At 38.2% G+C, this 25,668-nt stretch overlaps 1 long non-coding RNA gene across 5 annotated transcripts in view; it reads right to left on the reverse strand.

The window, feature by feature from the left end:
* LOC125615018 overlaps positions 1-25,668 on the reverse strand; it is a 111,277-nt gene that overhangs the window by 58,841 nt on the left and 26,768 nt on the right. For 2 of the 5 annotated variants that reach the window (XR_007345580.1, XR_007345583.1), the window contains exon 4: positions 20,945-21,053. The exons of the other annotated variants lie outside the window; for them this stretch is intronic. This is a non-coding gene — a long non-coding RNA (uncharacterized LOC125615018). The remainder of the gene's footprint in view (positions 1-20,944; positions 21,054-25,668) is intronic. 5 annotated transcript variants of the gene reach the window in all.

The following is a 25,668-nucleotide window of genomic DNA, read 5'->3' on the forward strand; positions in this document are numbered from 1 at the left end:
AATTTATCTGTATTCTCTGATATATATCTTACTATTCTCCTTCATCGGTTTGATGAATATGGTATGCCAACAATTTTTTCTGTATGCCAAAACAAACATCCATTGTAGAAAATTTAGGTAACATGGATAAACAAAAAGAGAAGAAAAGTAATATACAAATCATCCAAAAACCTGCTACCCTGAGATAAGTTACTTTTTATAATGTTAATGTGTGATCACAGCTGGAATACCAGATCAAAAAAGGATCCATATATCAAGGACATTATGGAGCAATTATGAAAATATCGATATGAATTGTACATTGGATTATAGTTGTATCTAAAAGGTTAAATTTCTTGAGTGTGATACCTTAGGTGTGGTGATGTAAGACAATGTCTTCATTCTCAGAGGACACAGCTTAATGTATTAAAGGTAAAATATCATGATGTTCCTAACCAGCTCCATGCACGTATGCATGAAGAGAAAATCAGTCAGCAAACAAATGTGGCAATTGCTAAAATTGGTGAATCTAAGAGTAGGGTCCATAGGCATTCATTGCACTATTTTTGCAACTATCCTGAAGGCTTACCGTTTTTCAAAACCAAAACTTGAGGGAAAAAAAATAGGTTGCCTTGTGACTTTTGACTACAGGCATGAGGTAAAAAGACGAACTGAACTAACCAGTTCTTAGGAATTTGAAACCAAAACCCCAGAAAGAAGTTGCAGGTTAGTGATAAAATTTGGAGATAACAGAAAAACGTGAATAGAGATAGGCAATAGCAAGCTGAAATTAGATGCAAACCCAAACTATGAGGTGACAGAAAATATACAGGAAACTGCTTACAAAAATAGCTGCCAAGAATGTTTTCCACTGCTGTAAGCACATGCCACTTCTCCCATCAAGAAGCAAAGTCTGTTTCTTCTACACATGGCCTGAATTGGCCTGAGGACTTGCTTTCCCAACAGAATGCAGCAAAATTGACTTGGTGCTAGTTCTTGACCATCTTTCACCTTCCTTCTCTTGGAGTTCTGAGCCACCCTGTTAGGAAAGCAGACTGCTCTGCTGGAGAGATGGACTTGGCAGGTGTCCCTAGCTGTTCTCCACACCTCAGCCAAATCCAGATCCTCCAGCCCTAGTCAAGCCGGCCCAGCCACCACCTCATGGAGCCGAGACAAGCTGTTCCTGCCAATCCCTTCCTGAATTACAGCATCATGTTCCAATAAATAAACAGTGGTTGTTATTTAAAGCCAATGAATTTGGGGAGATTTGTTATATAGCCAACAGCCAACCGAGAGGACAGACATCAGAGATGCCACTAGGGAGGAGAGTAAAACACTGCCTGGGTTTTATCATTTTAGTCCATTTCATGGATTGGCTAAAAACAACCTCCACTCATTTCTTGAGTTAAATTGAACTGGTATCTGTTCTTTGCAACAAGAAAAGAATGCTCCTTCCTATTCTTTCTCTTTGCAGGTATTTCTAATTTCTGAAGATTCCGGATGAACATCTCTTATTTCTGCTTGTCTTCCCTTTTATGGGGTGACCACTCCAATTTTAAAATGGTGTGTTGCAAAATGCATCGTACAAATAGAAGGGTGAATAGAATCATTGGCTCTGTTTAATATTAGGTTATTTTATTAGAGTGTCCACCCAGTTTCAGATCTAAAATGTGGGCAATCCTTTAGGAGTGTTTACTCCTCCCCAATTATAGTCTCTTTATCCTCAGTGAGAACCACCAGCTCGTGAAGCAGAGACAAGTTTTGTATCAATCATTGCCATTTTTCCTTTATAGTTTTCTACGTCTATATGCATCTCTAAACAATGTAACGCTTAGTTTTGAAAAACTGAGTAACAAGCACCTATTTAGGTGGATAAGGAAAAGGTGATGCTTCCACTGTTGGAGGAAGGCTCAGAGGGGGAAATAAACTGAAGAGTGTCTGGGTGATTGTCTGGCTTCAGCTTCCCTGAGCATTTACAAGTGCCTTTTATGGGGAAAGCATTGAGTAAGATGATGAGTAACACTGGGAAACATGGAGTTCAGCACAATTGAGACATGTGATGGCACAGAGCATGGGGCAGGTTTTGGGTGTTTGGCCAGGATACAGTCGGAGGGACAGGGCTGTTTTGTGTCTGCTGTTCACGATGATTTCCCCTGTACCTCCTAGGAGAGGTCAAAGCAGAACATTTCTAGACAATATGTGCACAGCAGTTTCAGCAGAAGGGCATGCATGGATGGACAGGCAGGAACCTCATCAGCATGTAGTCAAAATAAGTACAGAGAAAACTCTGGGCCAGACTCTACGCACTTTGTCCTAGATTTTAAAAGTCAGCATGATAGTAGTGGAGGAAATGGGGATGGAAGCTGTGTATGTGTCTCTCCCTGGAGACCCAAAGCTTCAATCTGAACTTGTTGCCTTCTGCACCTGTCATCCTGGACTCTCCCATCACTCTCATCTGAATATTCCCTTCACCACTCTACTGTGTCTGATGTCTAACTGTTGTTTCCCCCCACCCTCCTTTTTCTGGATTTGTTCTCTCATTCAAGAAGCACAACCTCCAGTATCTTCTTGGGAAGCATATTTGAATGTATATGTATTTTTGCCCTCATAGTCAATCAGTAATTTAGCTGGGTGCAGAATTCTAGATTGGGACTCATTTTTCTTCAGAATTTTGAAGGCATTGTTCTGGTCTCTTCTTCTGGTTTCCACTGTTGGTTGAGTTGGCAAAGCCAAATCTGATTGCTGGTTCTTTGTACAATGGTCTTTGAGCTCTCACCCTCATGCTTGCGCTTGCGCGTGCCCCGCCCCACCCCACCCCCAGGTTTTTAAGATCTCTTAGCCCCTGTTGTTCTGAAATTTTATGACAGTGTGTGTGATGGATCTATTTTCATCCATTTTGTGGGGCATTTGAAGGATCTTTTCAATGTGGAATCTCATGTCCTTTAGTTCTGGTAAGTTTCCCTGTTTTGTTGGTAACTGTATCTTCCGTTCTCTCTCTCTCTCTCTCTCTCTCTCTCTCATTCTCTTGCTCTCTAGCTCTCTCCCCTTTGTGGTGCTAGGCCAGCACTTTACCACTGAGCTACATCCCCAGCCCTGTTCTCTCTTTGTTGAATACCTATTATTCAGATATTGAGCCTCCCTGACCTACTCTCTAGTCTTATCTATTTCCTCTCTTTGTCTTCTGGGAGATTTCCTCACTTTTGTCTTCCAACTCTTCTATTATATTTTCCAGACCTACTACCCTACTTTTATTTTTAAGTTCTCTTTTTTGTTCCTTAATATTTATCATGATCTTGTCCTGCTCTTATACCATGGGTACAATTTATTATCTTGCCTATTGGTCTATTGATAATAGATTTTTAAAGTAAATATACCCCTGTATATTTGGGGGATTTGGGGGTTGTTTTGCTTTTGCTTTTGTTTTGGGCTGTATCGTCAATATCTGAAGCAACAGTTGGCTCTTCTTTGAAGAACTGCTGCCTCCCATATTCTCAATCCATAGAGATGAACTCATTATTTGCTGATTCTTTTGTCTTTATAATACACTTAACCTGCCTGGGCGTCAGTTTCTTCATCCATTAAATGAGGATGATGATAGAACCTATTTCATTTGGGGTTGCCCAAGGTTACACATCTAAACCATGGATCTCAGACTCAGACTCGTAATCTGACACATAATTAGCTCAATAAATTTCAACTGTCATCATTATTACATAGTTCAGTGACTCACACTGCAACACATGACCCAGGGCTGACAAATGAGATTTGGCACTGGGGTTTTGTTTAATTGATTAGAAAGAAAATACTCTCTTCTTGTCGGGTTATTAAATTGGTAAAATACAATCCCAAAGCTGCTGGTAGTCCTCTTTAACAATACTCATGGAGGATCTACCAAAATAAAGCTGAACCAAGAGATGAAAATACATTATTGGTGATGATGATGTTGGATCCAGTCTTGCTCAAAGGCACCATGCCCCTGGAACTTTCTAGTATTATAAATCAATACTATCTTTTTCTTTATCTTAAGTAATTTTTAATTGAGTTTTCATGATTTGCAACAGAAAAAAAAATCCTTCATAATATCAAAAATTGGGAACATACTGTTTTGAAACCTTTGCTTTTTACTTAATATAACATTATCATATATTTATGTTATTAAAATTATTCCTTGACATTATTTTATGTCTAATATTTTGTTTTATGAATCCCACATTAGTGGACAGATAAATTATTATTAACTTTTCAATATTATAAATTATACTGAAGTGAATATCCTCAGAGCCAAATTTTTGTGAATATCATGGTTTCCTGAAAATACATTCCCAGAAGTGGAACTTTTGAGTCAAAAGTTGCATGGGATATGAAGAGTTTTGTTACATATTGAAAAATAGACCACTGGAAATGTAGTGCCAATTCACTCTCATGCAATGAATATAAGAGAATGTCTATTTTCTCTATCAATTGCTTTCAGGAGTAATATCTTTCTTAAAAAATCTCTACCAAATTAATCACATAAACCCCCCAAAATAGTATCTCATTTTTCCTTGTATTTCTTTATAAACTAAGTCATCAACCATGTATAGATTTGTTAATATTGTGCTGAATTCAGTTTGTTAATATTTTATTTAGGGATACCATATTTTAAAGTTGGTTCTTCTGATATTCTGTTTGCTCAGGTTTATTAGAATTTATTCTAGTTCTATAAAATAATACTTAAAATATAGAGGTTTGAAGTGTGAGTTCTACAATTAGATGTATAATCTTGGGTGGCTTAATCTTCCTTACCCTGAAGAGAGGTAACCAGTTGAACGTGAGCCAGTGAAACTCCAAAGAGTTTTAAGGTCCTGCAACTGTAAATGGTGGGAACCCTGCTTCTTCCTGAACCTGCTCTCAGATTTGCAGGCAGCTCACAATCAAAGCAATTCATTTCTGCATAAATAATTCACTCCTAAGAAAAGAACTTCTTCTTCTACTAACATTGGGTTATATACCCATAGCAGAGGTTATCTGCTTCCCAGTTCCCTGTGTGATGTTCATATATCCACAAACCCTGCCTGTGTATTCCGAGCTTGTAGCCAGCATTTTAATGCCTCACATTTGTATGAAGAGTTAGCCAAGGAACAGAAGACATTGACAAGAAGCTCTAAGATGAAAGAGAACAGAACAACAAAAATAAAAGAATTTTTATTTTTTTGTTGTAAATTCTTTATTATAACATTTATATATTATCTACAATTATATTACATATACACATTTATTATAACTTCTTGTTAAATTTTTTCTTTGAGGCAGGATCTCACTAAGTTGGCAAGGATGGCCTCAAACTTGAAATCTTTCTGCCTCAGCTTCCTGGGTTGCTGGGACTATAGGCATACCCTATTCTTCCCAGCATAACTTATTTTTTCATTATAAGTTTACTAGAATTTATATTTTATGTTATAAAAAAACAAAAAGAAAAGATGAAGCTAAAACAATTTAAAGAGAGACACGGAAAAAAATCAAAATACCCTCGTGACAGGGAAACACTTGTTCTCCTCTCTTGATGTTTCAACAGAGCAAGGTTCCAGATCTCAGGAGAGAATGACACACCTCATTGGTAAATATGGGAAGGGTAAAATGGAAATGCTTGACTCAGCTTCTCTAAGTTTTCCTTCCTAAGATCCAGCCTGTCCACAGATATCATGAGTTCTCTATTATTCCCCTCCAGATTTTAATTGCATGTAGCTGGCTGGTGAGGCTCGGTTTGGGAGTGTGTTCTGATTATTATTGCTGCATGACAAACTAACACAAAACTTAAAGGCATAAGGTAACCATTTTCTTTTGCTCATTGGTCCTGTGGGTCAGGAATTCAGAAGGGATGAAAGAAAAGGTTTGTCTCCACTCTCCATGATATCTGGGGCCTTAGCTGGGAAGTCTGGAAGACCCAACTGCTAGGGGCTGGATTCCTGTGGAAGATCTTCACTCCTATGTCTGGTGTCTGAGGCTGGCTGTCTGCTAAGACGTTGCAGGTCTTGTCTACCAGAGCACACATATCTAGCTTACATACATACCAACTCATACAGATCCATACAGGCCATACGAGCCTGGGATCTGACATTCCACTGCAGCTCAAGATTCTAAAATCAAGTGTTCAGCAAACACAGTAGAAGCTGCAGCATATTTTCAGATTTCGTCTTAGAATTCACACATTATTTTCCATCACACTCTGATGGAAATCTGGCTATCAATATGCCTGGGTTCAGGGTGGAAGAAGACATAAACTCTACCTTTCAGTGGATGGAGTGTCTTAAGAATTCTTGGATATGTTTTAAAGCTACCTCAAGTCATTATCTTAAAGATCCTAACATCTGATGTGAGGGACAAGAACATTAAGAAACAGACCAGGAGTAGATATGCAGAGGCATTGGTGTTCACCCCAATTATGCTTCAAAACAACTGTGGACTCCAAATAAAGGGAACACAACTGTTTCTCCTATCAAAAAGACAAAAGATAGGGAGGCTGAGGATCACAAGTTCAAAGCCAGCCTCAGAAACTTAGCAAGGCCCTCAGCAAGACCCTGTCTCAAAATAAAAAATAAAAAACAGGTTGGGGATGTGGCTCAGTGGTTGAATGCCCCTGGATTCAATCCAATAACAACAACAACAAAAAGACAAAGAAAGGAAGAAAAGGAATGGAAGGGAGAATCTCCAAATACTGCCTCCTTAGCCCCAGCAAGTCCCCAGCAGAATAAGCCCCACAATCAATCCCAATCCCAGTTTCTTCCCTTTTCTTAATCTGGACCTAAACTTCAGGACAAAAGGGACAGATACAGGTCAGAGTCCTTTATCCCTAATATTCTCCCCTTTGCTATCAAGTTAAATCAGAATTGTGAAATATTCTAAAAACTCCATCCAAGTTTGTACCCTTTGCTCCTGAGGTCAATTTCTTCTTTTTTCAGCTCAAGTATCTTTTATCTTTCTTGAAGACTATTCATGGACTCTGGAGGAACAAGCATGCAAATCTTTCAAAGGAACAGAAATGGAATGGTGATGGCCCTTGAGACTCCATATTGAACATCTATTCATGATTCTCTTCATTTGACACATTGAGAGGCATATTCAAGAGCCAGCTTCCTCCAATCTTTAACAACAACATTAAAGTGTAAGTGATTTATAGTCAAAGTTCTAGTAAGAATTCTGTGAACATTAAGTCTCTCCTTTGTTGCTATGTTTGTCTTTTTTGACAAGGGTACGATTCTGTGTATGAGGATAGGATTTTGTCTTCTAAGGTAGGATTTGTGTCATTTGCTCAGTGTTTAGTCTGTTGCTTTCATCTTTTGTTAAAGATGAAAAGAAAACTATTTTATGACTAATGCCAGGTAGTCTTAAGGCTCATGATCATCTCTGTTTTTTTTCTGAACACTGTGTTTATTTTTCTATCACAAAAATCGTCACATAATTTGGCTTTCTTTTTATTGATATATTGTAAATAAAATTAATAATGGAATTTGTTGTTACATATCTGAACATCTGCAGGACATAATGATATAATTTGGTCAATTTCCTTCCCCTGTACCTCTCCTTTCTTCCTCCCTCCCCCTGGGCTTCTTCATCTATTTTCCTGGTTTCCCTTCATGAGATCACCACCTACCTTTTTTTCCCCCTTTTTTCTCTCTAGCTTCCACACATGGAGAGAAAATATACAACCCTTTATTTTCTGAGTTTGGCTTTCTTTACTTTCTGATCCACTTAATGAAAAATCAATACCACTAACAGTTCCCAAGTTTTCTATTCAAGAGAATATAAGTATAATCCAAAATCTCTTGCCTTACTTTATTTATTTATTTACTTTTTTTTTTGGTACCAGGGATTGAACCCAAAGGTGCTTAACTACTGAGCCAAATCCCCAGCCCTTTTTTATTTTATTTATTTATTTATTTTGAGATAAGTCTTGCTAAGTTGCTTTAGGGCCTCACTAAGTTGCTGAGGCTGGCTTTGAACTTGTGATCCTCCTACCTCTGTCTCCCATGCTGCTAGAATTACAGGTGTGCACCATTGCACCCAGCTTGCCTCACTTTCTAAATCCTAGTTATAATTGACCCAGCAACAGTCAGGTGTTTATCTCTGGAGCAATCAACTACATCCAGGAAAAGAGTGTGAACCTGGATTCTCTCCCTGTTAACCAGAAGGTGGTCAAATTCCCAGAAATGTTGGGGTATGGACAAAGAGAAAACTTTGATTTGGCCAAATGTTCTAGACACTCCTGTTTGGACGAATGAAGCTGGGGTTAGCTCCTAGAAATAACAAGCATCCTGGCTATTTCCATATCTAATAATCAGGTGCAACAAGTGTCCCCAAGGTTGTGTCCTTGCTCATTCTCTTCTCATTTCTATACCTGGAGCAGTCTATCTATTCTAATGCCTTAAAAGATCATTTATATACTGATGTTGTAAACCTGGAAGTGCTAGAAAAAGCCTCCTCAAGAATGGATACAGCTGCAAGAATTCCGAATGATTCAGGTCTATCTGGTTTCCATGTGGTAAGTGGACTGGAAGCAGATGAGAGTGGGCAAAGGCAGACAGCATGAGATTCTATTGCAATTGCTTAAACTGCTCCAACAGGAGAAAAGAGATTCAAACTGTAGATTAGCTGACGAATTCAAGAAACATTTAAGAAATAAGATCAGTAAAACCCATCAAAGGGAAGGTATGGGTTACAGCTAGATAACTAGATATAGGATGGAAATGATTCAGAGAAATTGGGGACAATGAACTAGAATCAGGTTTCAGAAAGAAGACTGGGCTGAATGTGCTGAGTTTGAGGTATCTTCTAATACCTTAAAGGTGATCAATATCAGGCAATGTTGTTCAGGTTCTCATCCCTGGAACACAGGTCTGGTTGGAGGTTAATATGGCTCTCTTAATCCCTTTCCCTTTGCAGTGCTGTAATTATACCTGAACTTCCACAACAGTCTCTTGACAGCCCCCAAACTCAACTGGGCTTCTCCAATCTACATAATTGCTACAGTGAAATTTCTAAAATATTCCTCCCTGGTTCGAAATTCTTTCATCAACTTCATGACAGAACTTCTCAGGAAGGCATACACAGGGGGTGTTTCCCTAGCTACATCAGACTGTGAATACAAGTGAGGGTCAGGTAGATCATGTACAACCTTTCCCTGGCATACATGGCCAGGACTCAGTAAGACATGGCTCAATCTCTAATTCTATTTCAAACGTCCCAAATATATGTATGTATAGAATACATTTTGAGTTGTATTAAACTGATGACATGTCATGAAGGATTCAAGATATGTACTATATGGTCAAATTCAAAAAGGAAAAAAGAATGAAAAACTAAAAGAAAGAAAGGAGAGAAAGAGACAAGAATAGAGAAGGGTAGATATACAGAGGAAGAGGGAAGGAGAGAAAACTTACCTTAAAATCACAAAAAATGAACAAAACTGCAAAACAAAATCTACCAAACACTGAGAAACATTTTTTAAATGAAGTGAAATACCATGTTTATGGATTGAAGGACTCAGTAGAGTTAAAATATCAATTTTCCCTAAATGGATCTCTAGATTAACACAATACCATTCAAAATATCAGGTAAATATTTTGTAGAAATAGACAAGCAGAAATTCAATCTTTAAAGAGGAAAAGGAAGACTTAATGAGAACTAGCTAACTATAAAACTAGCTCTCTCCATTATTATATATCCATATATAATATATCAAGTAGTAATACAGGCAAAGTTGTTCAGGGTCTCATGTGTGGAACACAGGTCTGGTTGGAGGTTAACATGGCTCTCATGTATTATGTAGTAATACATACTATTAGCAGTATAATATTGCCATAATAATAAACATTAGATCAGTGGAATACAGTCCAGAAATAGACCCAAATCTGAATAGTCAACTGATTTTCAACAAAGATGTCAAAGTAATATAAGACAATCTTCAAAAAAAAAGTACTAGAATAATTGTTTATCCATATGCAAAAAAATTAGATCTAAACTGTTACCTCACACCACATAAAAATAACTCAAAATAAACAATAAGTCTCAACATGTGGTTGAACCTATAAAATTTTTAGATTAAAAACATAGGAAAATTTACTATGATTTTGGCTTAAGAAAATTTTTCTTAGAACAAAAATATATGAACTACAAAAGAAAAACTGATAAACCAGTCATCATCAAAATAATAGACCTATGCTCTTCAAAAGATACCTGTTAAGACAATGAAAATACAGGCATAGACTTGGAGAAAACATTTGTAAAACATATATCTAATAAAAGAGTTGTATTCAGAATATGTGAAGAACTTTTACAACTCCATAACAAGACAAACAACTCAATAAAAAAAACTAGGTCAAATATCTAACACTTTATCAAAGAAGATTTTTGAGTGGCAAATAAGTACATGAAAAGATGTTCAACACCATCAGTTGTCAGGGAAATGCAGATTAAAACTAGGGCTACCAAAACTTAAAAAATTGTCAAAATAAAAACCAAATGTTGTTGAAGATGGGGAGCAACTGTAACATTGCTAGTGGGAAGGTAAAATGGAACAATTATAGTGGAAAACAGTTTGACAGTTTCTCATAAAGTTAAACACACAATTAGCACATGACTCAGAATACCACCTAGGTGTTTATCCACAGAAATGAAAACATAGGCCTGCACAAAGATCTGACAATATACAGTCATAACAGCATTAAATCTTGTTCAAAGAAGCACTGTTTCATAAAGCCAAAAACCAAGAACAATCCAAATGTTCATCAACAGGTTGGATAAACAAATTGTGATATTTCTCTATAATGGAATATTACTCATCTATAAAGAAGAATTAATGAATTGAAATTGCTTTCTAAATCTCCCAATGAATATAGTTTAAAACTATGCAGATTATAAGACAAACATGAGAAGACTGTAAAAAATGAGGGGATGAAATTAAGCCAGACAGGGACTGTGGGATCTCAAGAATGGCATGACTGAGTTCTCTGGGTTTTCTTTTATTTTAGATATTTGGAACTGGATGGTATAGATGCTTATGTAAACACCAATGGGCACAAACAAAATCTCCCCAAAGGCTTACCTTCTCTGGACTAAGGACCAGGAAAGGGGCAATCCAGCAAGACAGAAAACTTTTAGATAATAATCACCCCATCCCAGCCAAACACTGTAGACCACCATCCCAGTGTCACCCCCATCAGCAAATGCTGAGTGAGGAGCCTAGACTCCTACCCTCACTTGGCTGTAACAAGGGACCCTTATTCCCCTGTCTGGGTGATATTTGACAAGATTGAGTGGAGATCCAAGATATCCATCCCAAGTTGGTGGTAATGAGATGCCCTCCTCCAGAATGTCAGGGGAAACCTCATGGGGATCCTGGACTTACATGCACACACCAAGCAGTAACAAGGTGCCACTCCCTCTCTTCACTAGAGTCAGAGGGAGCCTAGTGGGAATACGGAACTTTCACCACTATCCAGTAGTAACAAGGTCTCCTCCCAACTAATTGCAGTGTCAGCCAAGGCCATATGGGGAGAGGGAACAAGTGCTTTTCTGCATTCTAAACTGTTTTGTTTCATAGAGGCCTATTTGGGAGGTTGGACTTGCAACTCTACCTGGCAGTAATGAGGCCATCTTTCTTCTTCCTCTATCAGCATGAAAGCAGAGGAGGCCTACCAAAACAACGATTTAAATAAGATCCAGAATTTCATAACATCATACCCAAAAGGTTCAGACATTTTTTTTAAAAAAAAAAATGGAATAGAATTTCAGAGGCCTGAGGAGCTATAACAAAAGATCTAGCATTTATATCATTTTATTCACAAAATAAGAGGGAAGATGTTGGTACTGAAAAACTATTCCAGAAAATAGTAGTAGGTTTGGAAAGAAACCAAAACCTATAGATAAGAAACCTGAGCAAACCCCAGACAGCTCAAAGAAATCTATCGTAAGACATTATAATCAATTTCTTGAAACTAAAGAAAAAAGAAACAATATTTTTCAAATGCTAAAAAAAAAAAAAAAAAAAAAACTAGCAATGCTGAATACTACACCTCTTAAAACTATCATCCAGAAAAAAGGAAAAATAAAGACACTCTCAGATAATGGAAAATTTGTTACCAGCAGACCTCTAATGGACTTTGCTTCTCCTCTTAGGTATTTGATAAGTAAAGCAAAAAGTATGCCATCATTTGATGTGTATTTCCATATATGTGAAATAAATATTTAAAACAGTAATATTATAAACTAAGGAAAGATTCTTTTTAAAATATTTCCAGTTGTAGATAGAATCAATACCTTTATTTTGTTTATGTATTTTTATGTGGCACTGAGTATCGAACCCAGTGCCTCACACATGCTAGGCAAGTGCTCTACCATTGAGTCACAACCCCAGCCCCAGGAAAGATTCTTAAATGAAGGTAGGTTCTCTACACTTTACTTAAGCTGTCCATAGCAGTGGACTGTGATAAGTTATGTGAGTGTAATTTAATGCAACCAGTAAAAAAATGACACGCTCAAAAATACTACAGATAAATCAAAATGTAATTCTAAATTTTTAAAGAAACTCACAGGAAAAGAGCAATAAAATGAAAACCAGAAAATTTTTAAAAATTAAATGGCAGATCTAATTTATTGGTGGTTATATTAAATATAAATGGTTTGAATAAAACCAATCAAAAGACAGATAAGAGGTAAAGTAAGAGGATTGCAAGTTTGAAGTCACCTTGAGAAACTTAGCACCATCCCATGCATTGTCCTTAATGGAAAGGAGGACAGCAAAACACCCTGCTCCCGAATGTCCCTTTCTGTTCCCCAAAACCTCGCCAAGTTAAGGGAATGCTGAGAGCAAGCATGGGCTGGAAAGTCCATATACATATTACCCTGAAGGACACGGCTTTCTCTCATGCACACTGGGACCTAGGGCAAGTTAGTATTATCTGTAGAGAGCTACTTTCTTGCATGTACATGGGAACAGTTGCTCCTTGGGGTGCTAGTCACACAAGCAAGGTAATACTTCTGCATCCTAATATGCAAAATTCTTCTGAGCGGGGATGGGTGCAGAAGTGAGGGCCCTGTGGAAAGATTACATGTCACTTGTCCAGTCAGTCACCACTGGACACAACACCGTAAGGGAGAGGAAGCACTGCTTGGCGGAGCATCTTGAGGAATGGAGGTGCCATCTGTCAGACTGTCACTATTGAACTCTTCTTGGAGTTGTATTGATGTCTTTCTTGTAAGCTTTCCCCAATAATCCATATCTCACATTCTGTCTCTGGGCACTTTCTTTGGCCTTTCTATGACCAACCATGCTGCCCTGGCACAACTGGGCTGTAGACATGACACTCTGTCTCAAAAATAAAAAAATAAAAAAGGGCTGGGGACATCGCTCAGTGGTGAAGCACCCCTAGATTTAATAATCAGTACCAAAAAAAAAAAAAAAAAAAGAAGAAGATTCAATGTATCAAACAGCACTGATGAAAAAAAAAATCTCAAAAGATCACATGGCACATGAATCCATTTATAGAACATTCAATGAATGACAAAATTATAGACATGAAGAACAGATTAATGCTTTCCGAAGTTGGAGATGTAAGAGGAGGGACTGGAGTATGGACATAAGGAGATCTTTGTGGTAATGGATTAATAGCTCTGTGTCTTGCTTGTAGTTTTGGCTAGACAAATCCATACATGTAATAAAATAGCAAACATACAAAACTACATTTAGAAAGAGAACTGTACAACAACTTGTATCAATGCCAATAACCTGATTTGGATATTAGAGCATGATTACATTAAGATGTACATGGGACCCCTGTGCATTGCCTTTGCAATTTCCTGTGAATCTAAAAAATTTTTAACTGCAAATGCTCCTTCAGAAACCAGATATTTTGCATATGGCTTATTTTGAAAGAATTTGAAGCTGGTAGGTACATAATTTAAAATCAAAGTATAGTATATGTATATGGACTGTATTTAGAAAAAAATTTAAATTTTAATTTTCTGTTATAATTTCTTTATTTGTATTTATTAAATAATGTGTTGTTTTACTATGTGATACATTAAGGAAATTTTTAAATGAACTACTAATAAAATAGATAGATTGCAAAGACATTATGCTGAATTAATAAATCCATATACAGAAAATTTATGATGTATAATTCCCATTTGTTTATAACCCTAGAAAATAAAAATCTAATATATAGTGACAGAAAGTAGATCAGTGGTTGCCTGAAGCCAGGAAGGGTTATTGGTATAGACTACAAAAGAATATTTGGGATAATAAAAATATTCCATATTTTTATGAGTTGATGGGTATGTAGGTGCATAAACTCATCAAAACTTGGGAATATCCATTTAAGATTAATGTGTTTTTTAATGTACATGAATTATACTTCAATAAAATTGATGTAAAATTCCTTCACAAGCTGGGCGCCTTGGCGCTCTTGTGTGATCGTAGCAGCTGGGGAGGCTGAGGCAGGAGGAACAAAAGTTCAAAGCCAGCCTCAGCAAAAGCAAGGTGCTGAGCAACTCAGTGAGACCCTGTCTCTAAATAAAATACAAAATAGGGCTGGGGATGTGGCTCAGTGATCAAGTGCCCCTGAGATCAATCCCTGGTACCAAGAAAAATCCTTCATAAAATCTTATAAATAAAATGAAAATATTTTAAGATATGAAATATTTGAAAGTATTATAAAGTAATGGCATACTTGACCATTTGAGTATAAGATGACAGAAAGTCAAATCCAATTGTAAGACTTGCATAAAACCTTACTGATATTGACACTTCATACATACACTCTAAAGTAATAGCCCTAAATTGTGTATCCTCATATTAGCATCAAACCTTAGAGGCTTACTTGCACTGATCAATCACTCCACTGACTGTGCAGAAGTATATCCCTCCAGAAACCCAAAAGCAACCTCAGTCACACAGGTATAATGAGGAGAAAATGATTCTTCAATGTAAGGGTTTCTTGATACAATCCATTCAGATTATGAAAGAAACTGTTGGTGACAAATTCTCTGTCACAATTTTCCTGAAAATCTAAAACTATTCTAAAATTAAAAGATAGCCTCCCAAGTTGCTGAGATTACTGGCATGTAAACACAGCACTCTACTTAAACCACTGGTTTAAAACAAAATAGTTTGTGACACTGTAGCTTGAGGAGAAGGTGTAACATTTCTGGAAATCTTTTTTTTTTTTTTTAAGATAGAGTGAGAGAGGGAGGGAGAGAGAGAGAGAGAATTTTTAATATTTATTTTTTAGTTCTCGGCGGACACAACATCTTTGTTTGTATGTGGTGCTGAGGATCGAACCCGGGCCGCACGCATGCCAGGCGAGCGCGCTACCGCTTGAGCCACATCCCCAGCCCTCTGGAAATCTTAATAATGTCATCAACATGGGGCTGGAGATGTGGCTCAAGCAGTAGCGCACTCTCCTGGCATGTGTGTGGCCCAGGTTCGATCCTCAGCACCACATACAAACAAAGATGTTGTGTCCGCTGGAAACTAAAAATAGTAATAATAATAATAATGTCATCAACACAACATGCCATTTTTTGATGTTAGGTGGAAACCATGACTGCTTCCAGACTAATTATTTACAGTGGATTTATAGAAGGTTTAGAAAACTCTACCAAAAATACACCCCTAAAAAAAACATTTGTTTACTATTGCTGCTGCCCACAAAAACATTACAAATATTATGAACTACAGAAGAGATAACAAATATTACTCTAAGGTAACACCAACTAGCTGGCCGGTGGAATGGTGCCCTGTAATGGTGCCCTGTAATGGACAGGAAGATGAAATATTACCTGTGAACAACACAAACAGGATAGAAAACACTAAATCAAGGTGACCTACTTTAAAGTACCTCCCATAGAAAAACCAGTGGACTGAATTGTCATGCCACCCCTCCTACGCTTCGTGGGCAGATACTGGAACAAAACTCAACCAAATAATAATAAATTCTTCAGGGTGGGGAAGGGAAACCAGATAATTGTTACTTCCAATTACATTAGGAATAAAAAAGGAAATATTAAATAGTGTGTGAAAGTAAAACTATCATGGAAACTGGGAAAATACCCAAATGTAGTACCCTTTAAACTGGTTGGCTCACCCAAAGAAACTCTAAAAATTTGAAAGAAAAAAAAAATCTAGGAGATGTCAAGTTCCCACATCTGAGAGAAGGACCCAGCACTTCAGAAGAACTTGTCACCTGGAAAAAGATCCAGGTATGAAGACAGCAAGAAATTCACTCCACATCCAAATTCACTTGTACAGATCCTGGATTGCCTGGCGGGGGTTGGGGGGGTGTCCATGCCCACTATTTTAAACCACTATTTCTTAGACCCAGTCCACAGGTGCCCTGGTGCCTCAGCCTAGAGACTGTATACCTCTGCCTTACCCTTTATTATTTAGGATCCTTGTTCACATGTAACAGTCAACTCAAAGTGGCTTTTTAAGAAGAAAAGTCACAATGGTTCCTATAACTTATTCAAACAATATTATCAGGACTCAAGCTCACTCTCTGTCTCTAGCCTTCCATGAAGCTAGCTTTGTTTTCCTCTGTGTTGGCTTATCTGTCAGGCTTTCTTCAAAGAGGCTTCTGGAGTCAATAGGCCCATAGTATACAGGTTAGCAGGCACCATAGGAACACAGAGACTTCATTCTATTTCCATCAGACTTCCAGAAAAGGCCTCTTTGACTCTGATTAGCCCATCCCAGACCATGTGTCTACCTCGGAGCCAAACACTCTCCAAGAGCACACTGTCATTACTAGTATTTAATGAGGGCTAGGGATATAGCTCAGTTAGTAGAGTGCTTGCCTCGCATGCATAAGGCCATGAGTTCAATCCCTAGCACCATCAAAAAAAAAAATCACTAGTATTTAATGAATTGCTTAGCAGTAGGGAAGGAACAAAATCATCAGGCAGCCTGAGGCTCACCAGCAATATCTGATGCAAGTAAAAGCAATAACAGTAAAAAAGAATAGGAATCTCTACTTGACTGAGCAGGTTTTCAGATTTCATTCTTCCTAAGATAATATTAAGTACTATTAAGTACTAACCCATTATACTTCATAAGCTTCTATGAGAAATCTGGAATTGCTAGGAGTTAATATACATTAAAAAAACACTTAGAATAATGTCTGACTCAAAATAAGTACAAGAAAATTTTTAATTAGCACTACATAAAAAGAATCCTAGAGAAAGAAAAAAAGGCATATCCTAATAGAGCGGAGGCAAAGAACTACTCTAGAAGTAGTGTAACCTAATTTTGTAACAAACTGGTGAAGCAGGATATATTGGTTAAACTACTTTTTTATGTCTTTGATTCATAGCTTGAGATGAACAAGACTGTTTTAAAATATCTTTTCTATTGCAAACATAAAAGTATTTGATACAGAATACATATCCAATGTTGGTTACAAGATGGTAGTATAATACATACTGGAGTCTACCCTTCTATACCAAATTCTTACAATAGAAACTGCTGAAGGTATACTGTAAATAAATGAATAACTATGCTCTAAAACTAAAAATTCTTGTTGGAATAGAGAGTGAAAACTTGCTAAAAGACAAAAATCTCACACTAGAGCAAATTTAAATAGGAAATTATAACCTAGGACCTCAATAGAAATATATAAAAGACTTCCTTCTCAGGAGGAATCAAGACTATGCCATGGGAGATATCCACAGAGACCATGGAGCAATTGCACCCTGCACACAAACTTCCCATGTACCTCACTAGCAGCACAACCCATTCACTTAAAATTTTCAGTTAAAACACATATGGTATGCAATCCTGACAGTGACAACAGCCCCTCCAACCAACTGGGCTGTGAAAGCCAGATGTCAGACATTCTAGTAAATAGCATCAATCATGAAGAAGAGTGCACACACACACAAAAAAAAAGAATCACCAAATGGTTGAGAAGTTTGTAACACCATAAGAGAGACATCAGCTCAAAAAATTAAAGGAATGTAAACTCAATGAAATAGAACTGAAAAGTGTCAGACAGGACTTTAAAATAAGTATAATTAATATTTTCAAAAAGATAAGGATGGGTAGTATCATCATGAACTAGGAACAGGAAGTTAATAAATGAAGCAGAGACCGTGGAAGTAGAAAAATGATAATTGTTGAAATTAAATTATTGGCAGGATGGACAAACTTGAAGAGTCAACTTGCAGGTTGGAAGATTTGACCAAGAAATTCTCTGAAAATGCAACATCAGAAATAAATCTTTGAAACTTGAGGAAGAAAGCACTGAGAAATGCAGAGGGTAGCTTCAAAAGTTCAAAAATCCATCTAAAAGTCCAAAAAGGAGAGACTAAGGGGGAAAAAATGGAAAACAGGAACTAGTTAACAAAATAATGCCCTTGTAGTTAATTCTGAAAGCTCAAATCTCTGCCTCCTTTTTTTCTCTCCTCCTCCCCCATTAAAATGCCAATTGGTGGATTAACTAGTAAAAAGAAAATTGGAGATGACATAAGAGTAGATAAGAAAAAACATCTGCATTTTGGAAGTTAAAAACAGATGGACACGTGGTAATTAATTTAACAAGCCAGAAAATGTTTAAAAAAATCATATGCTTACAATGTATGGGTGGGCCAATAAGCACAGATACTCAGTAAGATTCAGGAATTGAAGTACCAATAACCTATGAAGGTAGGAATACAAGTTGAGGCTGGACACAGTAGAATTGATTGAAAATCTGTCTGAAAAGCAAATGGCTCCCATATTCCTTCATCATCTCAGTTCGTCAATTGTCCCTCCTTATTCACAACAGAAGTCTTGGAGTTTATTCTGTGATGAAGCAGAAAGATCTGGAATTGGGACAGCAAGTGGATGTGTTTTATTGAAAACAGTCTAGTGGAAGCCAACACATTAAATATTGAGTCCTCAGTCATCTTTCAAATACTAATGGTCAGGCTTTACCCCCCAAATAGGAAATTAGATGATTGGTCTCTGGAGAAACCAAGCATCCTAATAAAAAAGACCTATAGGTACTGGCCAGGGAAGGTCCCATGCCAAATAACCAGGTCTTTGCCCATATTCTGAAAACCCCCACCAATGATCACAATTACCTTTTTTGTTGCCTCACTCTTAAATATGAAGAAAAAGCCAAGGATCATCAGACATTTAAAAAAGGAAGGGCCTCAGAAGAAGGTGGGACAGTGTAGGAATAAGATTTTATTAAGCTATAATTACTGTTTGGAGATATTGGAGAAGATTTAACATCCTTGAAATAAGAACAGGATGTTTTCTGAAAGTAATGAAAAACATGATAGAGATGATTCCATATCAGAAAAAAAAAAATGAATTCAACAGTAAAGAGACTTCTCCAAGAAAGTAATGGAGAAGACCAGGAGATAGAGATTAGAAGACACAATGACGATATAGGAACTACTAATCAGACGTTTAAGTTGCTGTATTTTGAGGTTTCTTTGTTAAAGAGCTTTGCCTTTATTTTCACTTACAAAAATACCCCCAAAATTCTAAGGTAAGTTTATTTCTCCATCTACAGTTCTATTCCTAGGCAAATTACCAATCAAGTGTGAGTTGAATAAAAACATGTTCAAATATGCAAGACCTCAAAAAATAGAACTTTTAAGCACCCCTTCTCAAAAGACTACTAGAACAAGAACTTATGCCAAGCTCCAGGTGTAATGGGCATCGAATAAGCAATGTAAGTACTACCTCACTATCCATTATTCTATATATTCACTGCTAAATCATCATACTTCATATGGGCCCATGAAATTATTGTGTTTTTAAACAAATAATTTACATTGATAGGGGCCTGCCAAAAACATTTGCCTGAGACTCCACATATCCTCAGGACAGTCCTAGTTAAAGTGGTAAATCTTTTACAACAACCAATGGATTTAAGAATGAAGAGACCATAAGTAAGCTTCGGGAGTGGATTCATTATAGTGATGAAGGCAGAAAACAACACTGAAGAGTCAAAGAAAGATTGGACAATGAGCTGGGCATAGTGGTGCAGGCCTATAATCCCAGCTACTCAGGAAGCTGAGGCAGGAGGATCACAAATTTGAGGCTGGCCTTCCAATTGAGGAGATCCTGTGTCAAAATAAAAAACAAAAAGGGCTGGGAAGGCACTAGGTTCAATCCCTAGTCACACACACACACACACACACAAAAAAAAAAAAAATATGAATAATAAGATAGTCAACCTCTGCCTTTGGTTTATAGACTCGGGTGGAAAAGATAGTGATGCCTGAGAATTTGGTTTTGAAAAATCAATTATTTACATTGCTAAAGTAGGAAGTAGATAGCCCATTATTTACAAAATATCTTAAAGAGCCATTTTGGTTTTGGAAAGCCAGGAGGCAAAGCAGAGTTTGGAAAGGAGATGAGACAATGACTGATAAGTTTTACATAATAAAATTTTTAAAATACTACAATTGGGGATTGGCTCAGTGGTACAGCATGTGCTTGGCATGCATGGTGTCCTAGTTTGAGTCCCAGCACCATAAAAAAGTAAAAAAGAAGAAGACTGACTTTCCTATATTATGGCATTGCTGGGGGGAAGGCCTGGAAATAAAGAGAACAAAGATAAAAGGGCTGGAGTTGTAGCTTAGTGGTATAGTACTGGCCTAGCATGCACAAGGCCCTGGGTTCAATCTCAAGTACCACAAAATTAAAAATTAAAAAAGGTAAAACATTTCCGCAATAAGACACCTGGAAATGCAGATGATGTAGGTCTAGTCAGTCAGAGGTATCTTAATAATATAAATGGCTAACATCAAGTTTTATATTAAATCCTGTCCTTACTTAAAATTTTAAGTTTGTCCATCATAAGTATTTGCCTTAATTTTGACTTTTAAAATGATGTGTTAAAATATTTAACACTTTACAAATAGTATTTATCTTGATTACTGAGTTTCTTGGGACCTACTTAAATGTTGCACTCAAATCAAGTGCCTCGCTCACCTCACCCCAGTTCCTGTCCCTGCAGATCTTCAGTAAGTGTCACGTGGCACAGTGTCAGGAATGACTGTCAATTCTGGTTCAACGCAGGGTGGCATGAAGAGACCATCAGCTGTAGACAAGACATGGAAATTCTCTAAAAACCAGTTTAAGAAGCCTGAGAAATGTGGGATTATAAGGTAAACTTCAGAGCGAAGAGAAAGATAAACAGCAGAAGTTGATACAGGATGTTGGCAGGGGTCCCAGAGAAGGGTGGAGCTGTTTACTCCCTGTGTCCTCTGCTAGACGCCACAGCTTACTTGTCCACAAACCTTGGCCTCTCCAAAACAAAATGAGAAGCTTAATGTACCCTGGAACTGACCTTCTTTTCTCATCCTCAAAAGAGAATCTAAGGGTTGGCTGTTGGGTCCCTGAGGAGTGAACACTAGAGTACCAGGGTGACCTTCCCAATCTCTTTAAAGAATGTCAAGGTTAGAGCCAGCTCCAGAACAAGTAAGTGAAGTGGTTTAGAAGTGTACCTAGGAAGACTCTCTTGACACCTTGGTTGCATTGCCGATCTTGATAACAAATAAGAATGGGGCCCAGTATTCATCCCTGCTCTATCTACCACTGCTGTCCAGGAAGATAAGGACAAGGGAAGGGCTCACGTCAACCTCCACCAGGCAAAGCCTGGGATGCTGTTCCACCCTTGATATTTTGAGGAGTTTGGTTTTTTATGTGTACTGTGGCACAAATCAAGCAGTCAATCCCCTAGGAAAATCAAACTCCTAGACAAACAGTTAAACTCATGGTCACCAACTTTTTCTAGGGTCTCAAACATGCCCAGCACGTCTATCACAAATTTCCCAATCAGCTATTTCTCTTATTTTCTTCACTTTCTCCTGCCCCTTCCCGCCCTCCATCTTTCTTTCTCTTCTTCTTTCTTTCTTTTTTAAGAGATGGGGTCTTGCTACACTGCTCAGGCTGGCCCAGAACTCCTGGGCTCAAGCAATCCTCCCACCTCAGCCTCCCAAGTAGCTGAAATTACAGGGGTGCACCCCTGCACCCAGATTCTCTTTTATTTTCCTTGAAAAACCAGCCTCTACCTCAGAACAAAGCCTGTCCAAGGAAGGGGGCGTGACCCTTGTCCTTGGAAAAACCCACAGAGCACTCCTAGGCACATACCCACCCTGCTGAGTTGTTTATCTACAAATAACAGGAGAGATCTGTTGCACCACGTGTCCCTGATTCAGTCAGGCTAGGTGGGGACCCATAGCAACCCCCTGGCAGCCACCAATCAGCATGAGACAGGGAAGTACCTGAGATGCCAGATAACCCTCCCAGTAGTTTATGATGTTTGATAACATGTTGGGAACCATGTAGTTCAGCACATACTCCCTCATGGCTTAAACCAATCAGTTCAAACAAATCCCCCTCTTATACTAGCCAATCATCCCTACCCAATTTGTTCCCGCCAGTGAATGTGCTAATCATGTTTTAGAATTGTTTTATGATTTTCCTGCGGTGTGTGATGAGTTGCTAAAAGATGCTATGACGTATGTGAAGTCCCTGCCTTCTCCAAAGAATGTATAAAAACTGCTGAAAACCCTGGGCTCAGGGCCTCTCAGCGTCACCAGTTGCTGTGTATGCACGCAGAGGACCGAGCTAGCTCGCAATAAATACCTCTTTGCTGCTTACATCGATCTTGGTCTCTGGTGGTCTTTTGGGGGTCCCGAATTCGAGCATAACATATGGGGGCTCGTCCGGGATCCCCCTTATAAGCCTACTCAGACACCCCGATGGAGGGGTGATGAAAACCTGGCCGGTAAGTAAAGGCATTGTCGATCTGTAGTTTTCTGTACTCTGGTTGCCTGCAGGTTCTGGTTCTGTATTGTGTGGTTGGCAAAAGGTCCCAAGTGGACACACGGAAGGTTTGTGGGGTTTGTGGAAGACGTCCCCAGCCGCTTTCTGGGTTCTGAGTGTATTGCCTTTAGTAAAGTATTTCGTGAAGTATTTTGTAAAGTTTTTTTTTTATTTTTTTTATATTTATTTTTCAGTTTTCGGTGGACACAACATCTTTATTTTATTTTTATGTGGTGCTGAGGATCGAACCCAGTGCCCCGTACATGCCAGGCAAGCACGTTACCGCTTGAGCCACATCCCCAGCCCTAGTAAAGTATTTTGTAGCTAACGGATCCTCCATCTGCCCCTGATTTTGGTTTCTGGGTAGCAATCCACGCCGCGCTGCGAATTCTGTGGCTGTGCTGCAAATACTGTGTTATGTGTTTTTGTTTCTATTGTCCTGTCTGCCTTTACCCCAACACCCTGGCAAGGGAACTAATCTCCCAATCTGGAGTTGTCAGACCCAATCTGAGGGGGATACTCCCCCAATCTGTTTGTCTGAAGGGAAGGCCCCAGTTGGCTTGGGGCCAGCACCCCACTTCCGTTTTTTCAACAATCTGAAAAGGGAATCTGTCTTTGTGTGTCTTTTTGTCTGTGTCTCTGTTAAGTGTGATGGCATTGTTTTACTTTGGACAGATGCAGTGTCCCAAGTTCCAATCTGCCTTAGATGTGTAGAAATAACTTTAGCTAAATTCTAGCCTGAAAATGTCCCTAGTATGCTTCTCCTGCTTCCCTGTAAGGGACCAAAAGTCAATAGAACCGCCAGCTTTTCTGTTCTCACCTTTTACACCCCTTTTAGCTGTGTTTTAAAGAACTTTGATAAACTTTACTCCCCTTTGTTAAATGGGATTAGGGAAGCAATGTTTTCTTTTCTTCCCATAGTTGGCTTGAGTGCACACACTGCAGAGGGAAAGGCCTGCTGGGGATCTAAGAACTTTGGTATCGCCCTTTTTTTTTTTTTCTCAAAACCCCGTCCTCATTATTAAATTGGCATTAATTGGCTTTGAGGACAGGAACCAAACTTTCAGTCACAAATTTTGGCACCCCAGATGGGACTCTAGGGGAGCCCCCACTCTGCTTTCTTGGGGAAGCCTAGCGCCCCAAACAACTGCATGCCAAGGATATAAGATGAACTTTCTGAGAGCTGACTACTGAAAAGTTAGGAGATATGGAGCATGCCTGGTGCCTGGGGTTGGACCAAACCAGAGGAGCTAATCCTGTAAGTAAAAGGAAGGACTGAGGGACTCCCAGCAGCTGCTGAAGCCCTTTTGCTTCGGGGAACTCCCTCCTTCCTTCCCTGCACTATAAGGATTACTCCACCTCTGTCTACTTAAAAAAAAAGGGGGGGAGGGGATACACTGAATGCAGTAAAGTCACCTCACCAAGACCCTTGATTTTATACTTCTGGTTGCCCCTCTGTGAGAATATCTGGTCCACTCGTAGGGACATCTATGGTGCAACTGGTGTAGGAGTCATAATTAAATGGGAGTTGGAAAGTTGGGGAGATTTTTCTCTTAACCGGTCTGTCTATTTTAAAGGTTATTATTGATTGTTTCTTGGGGATGATCTTGGATGAATGTGTATCTAAAAGATGATGTTTTATTGTAAGAATCTGGTATCTGGGTTTTTGAAGCATTGCACAATCTTGCAGTTAAAAGTTGGGTTTAGGTAATTGTTTAGTTTATGATTTCAGATAATTCATGCCAGAGAACTTAAATACTTAGGATAGAAAACTAAAGAACTCTACTTCCAAGTTGGCAAGTAACTCCCAATCATTCAGTTTTCTCACCAATTTTTGAACTGGGTAGCCTGGGAAGATTTCCCTAGGTGTACCAGTGCATTAATTTGGGCAAGGATATGAAATCATGGTATGGTATCTGTTTCCCTCAGTATGTAGGATTTAGGAAAGGAAAGTGTTGGATTGGGACCGTTGGTCTGGCTTATTGAAATGACATTAAATAGCAACAGTCTTGGGAATTTTTAAAGCTTAATTTTGGATATAGATGGTAGTGTGTGTGGTTCCCTTTTGGAACTTAATACTATAGGAACTTCAGAGCATAGGAAGTGGCTTAATGATCCTGAAGGGATTTCTTCTGATGGTAGCTTTTATATTATCAAGTAAGATCCTATTTTCAGTTTTGTGTGAGCAAGTTTTTCTAGTGTAGGAAAATGTTTTTCTTTGGCAAAACAAGATGTAAAAGTATGAAATTTTGTGAATTTTATCTTAAACTTGTATCATAATTTTCAACATCCAAACCTGAAAATTATGACTTAAGGTTAAAATGCCTTAGGCATGAGGCTTCTGCTCAGAATAGCAGTTTTCCCTGCTCCTTCCAGACCTCAGCCAGGACTTAAGTTGAAATGCAAATAGAAGAAGCCTTCAAGCTCAGTAGGAGACTGATCTGAGGCTCAAGGGAAAAAAAAGTGAAGGTGTCTTTTTACCTGAACTCAAACTAGACTAAACCAAAAAAGTAAATTTTATGGTAATTTTTAATTACCAGCCAGTCATTTTTTCTAGAACCCTTGCTTTTTCTTAGATTCTGTATTTTTTGAGCTCATGATTTTGATCCTACAGACCTAGGTTAATGTTTTTCTGATCAGTTCTATTTTTGATCAACTGTGGAATTTTTGAACATTGCAATGGAGATTTCACCTGCGAAAAGCTACAAGGCCTTTACTATTGTTTTATGTGTGCACACTTGTGTTATGTGTTGTATGTCTGTATGTGAGTATGTCCATATATCATGCACATGATATGACAATTGGCAGATATATGAGGAGCTTCATAAAATTTTTTAAAAATGGATCCAAACATCTTTGATTCACATGATTTAAACAGTTCAATT

The sequence above is a fragment of the Marmota marmota genome, unplaced genomic scaffold (assembly GCF_001458135.2).
Source record: "Marmota marmota marmota unplaced genomic scaffold, marMar, whole genome shotgun sequence".
In the NCBI taxonomy this organism is placed as follows: Eukaryota; Metazoa; Chordata; class Mammalia; order Rodentia; family Sciuridae; genus Marmota; species Marmota marmota.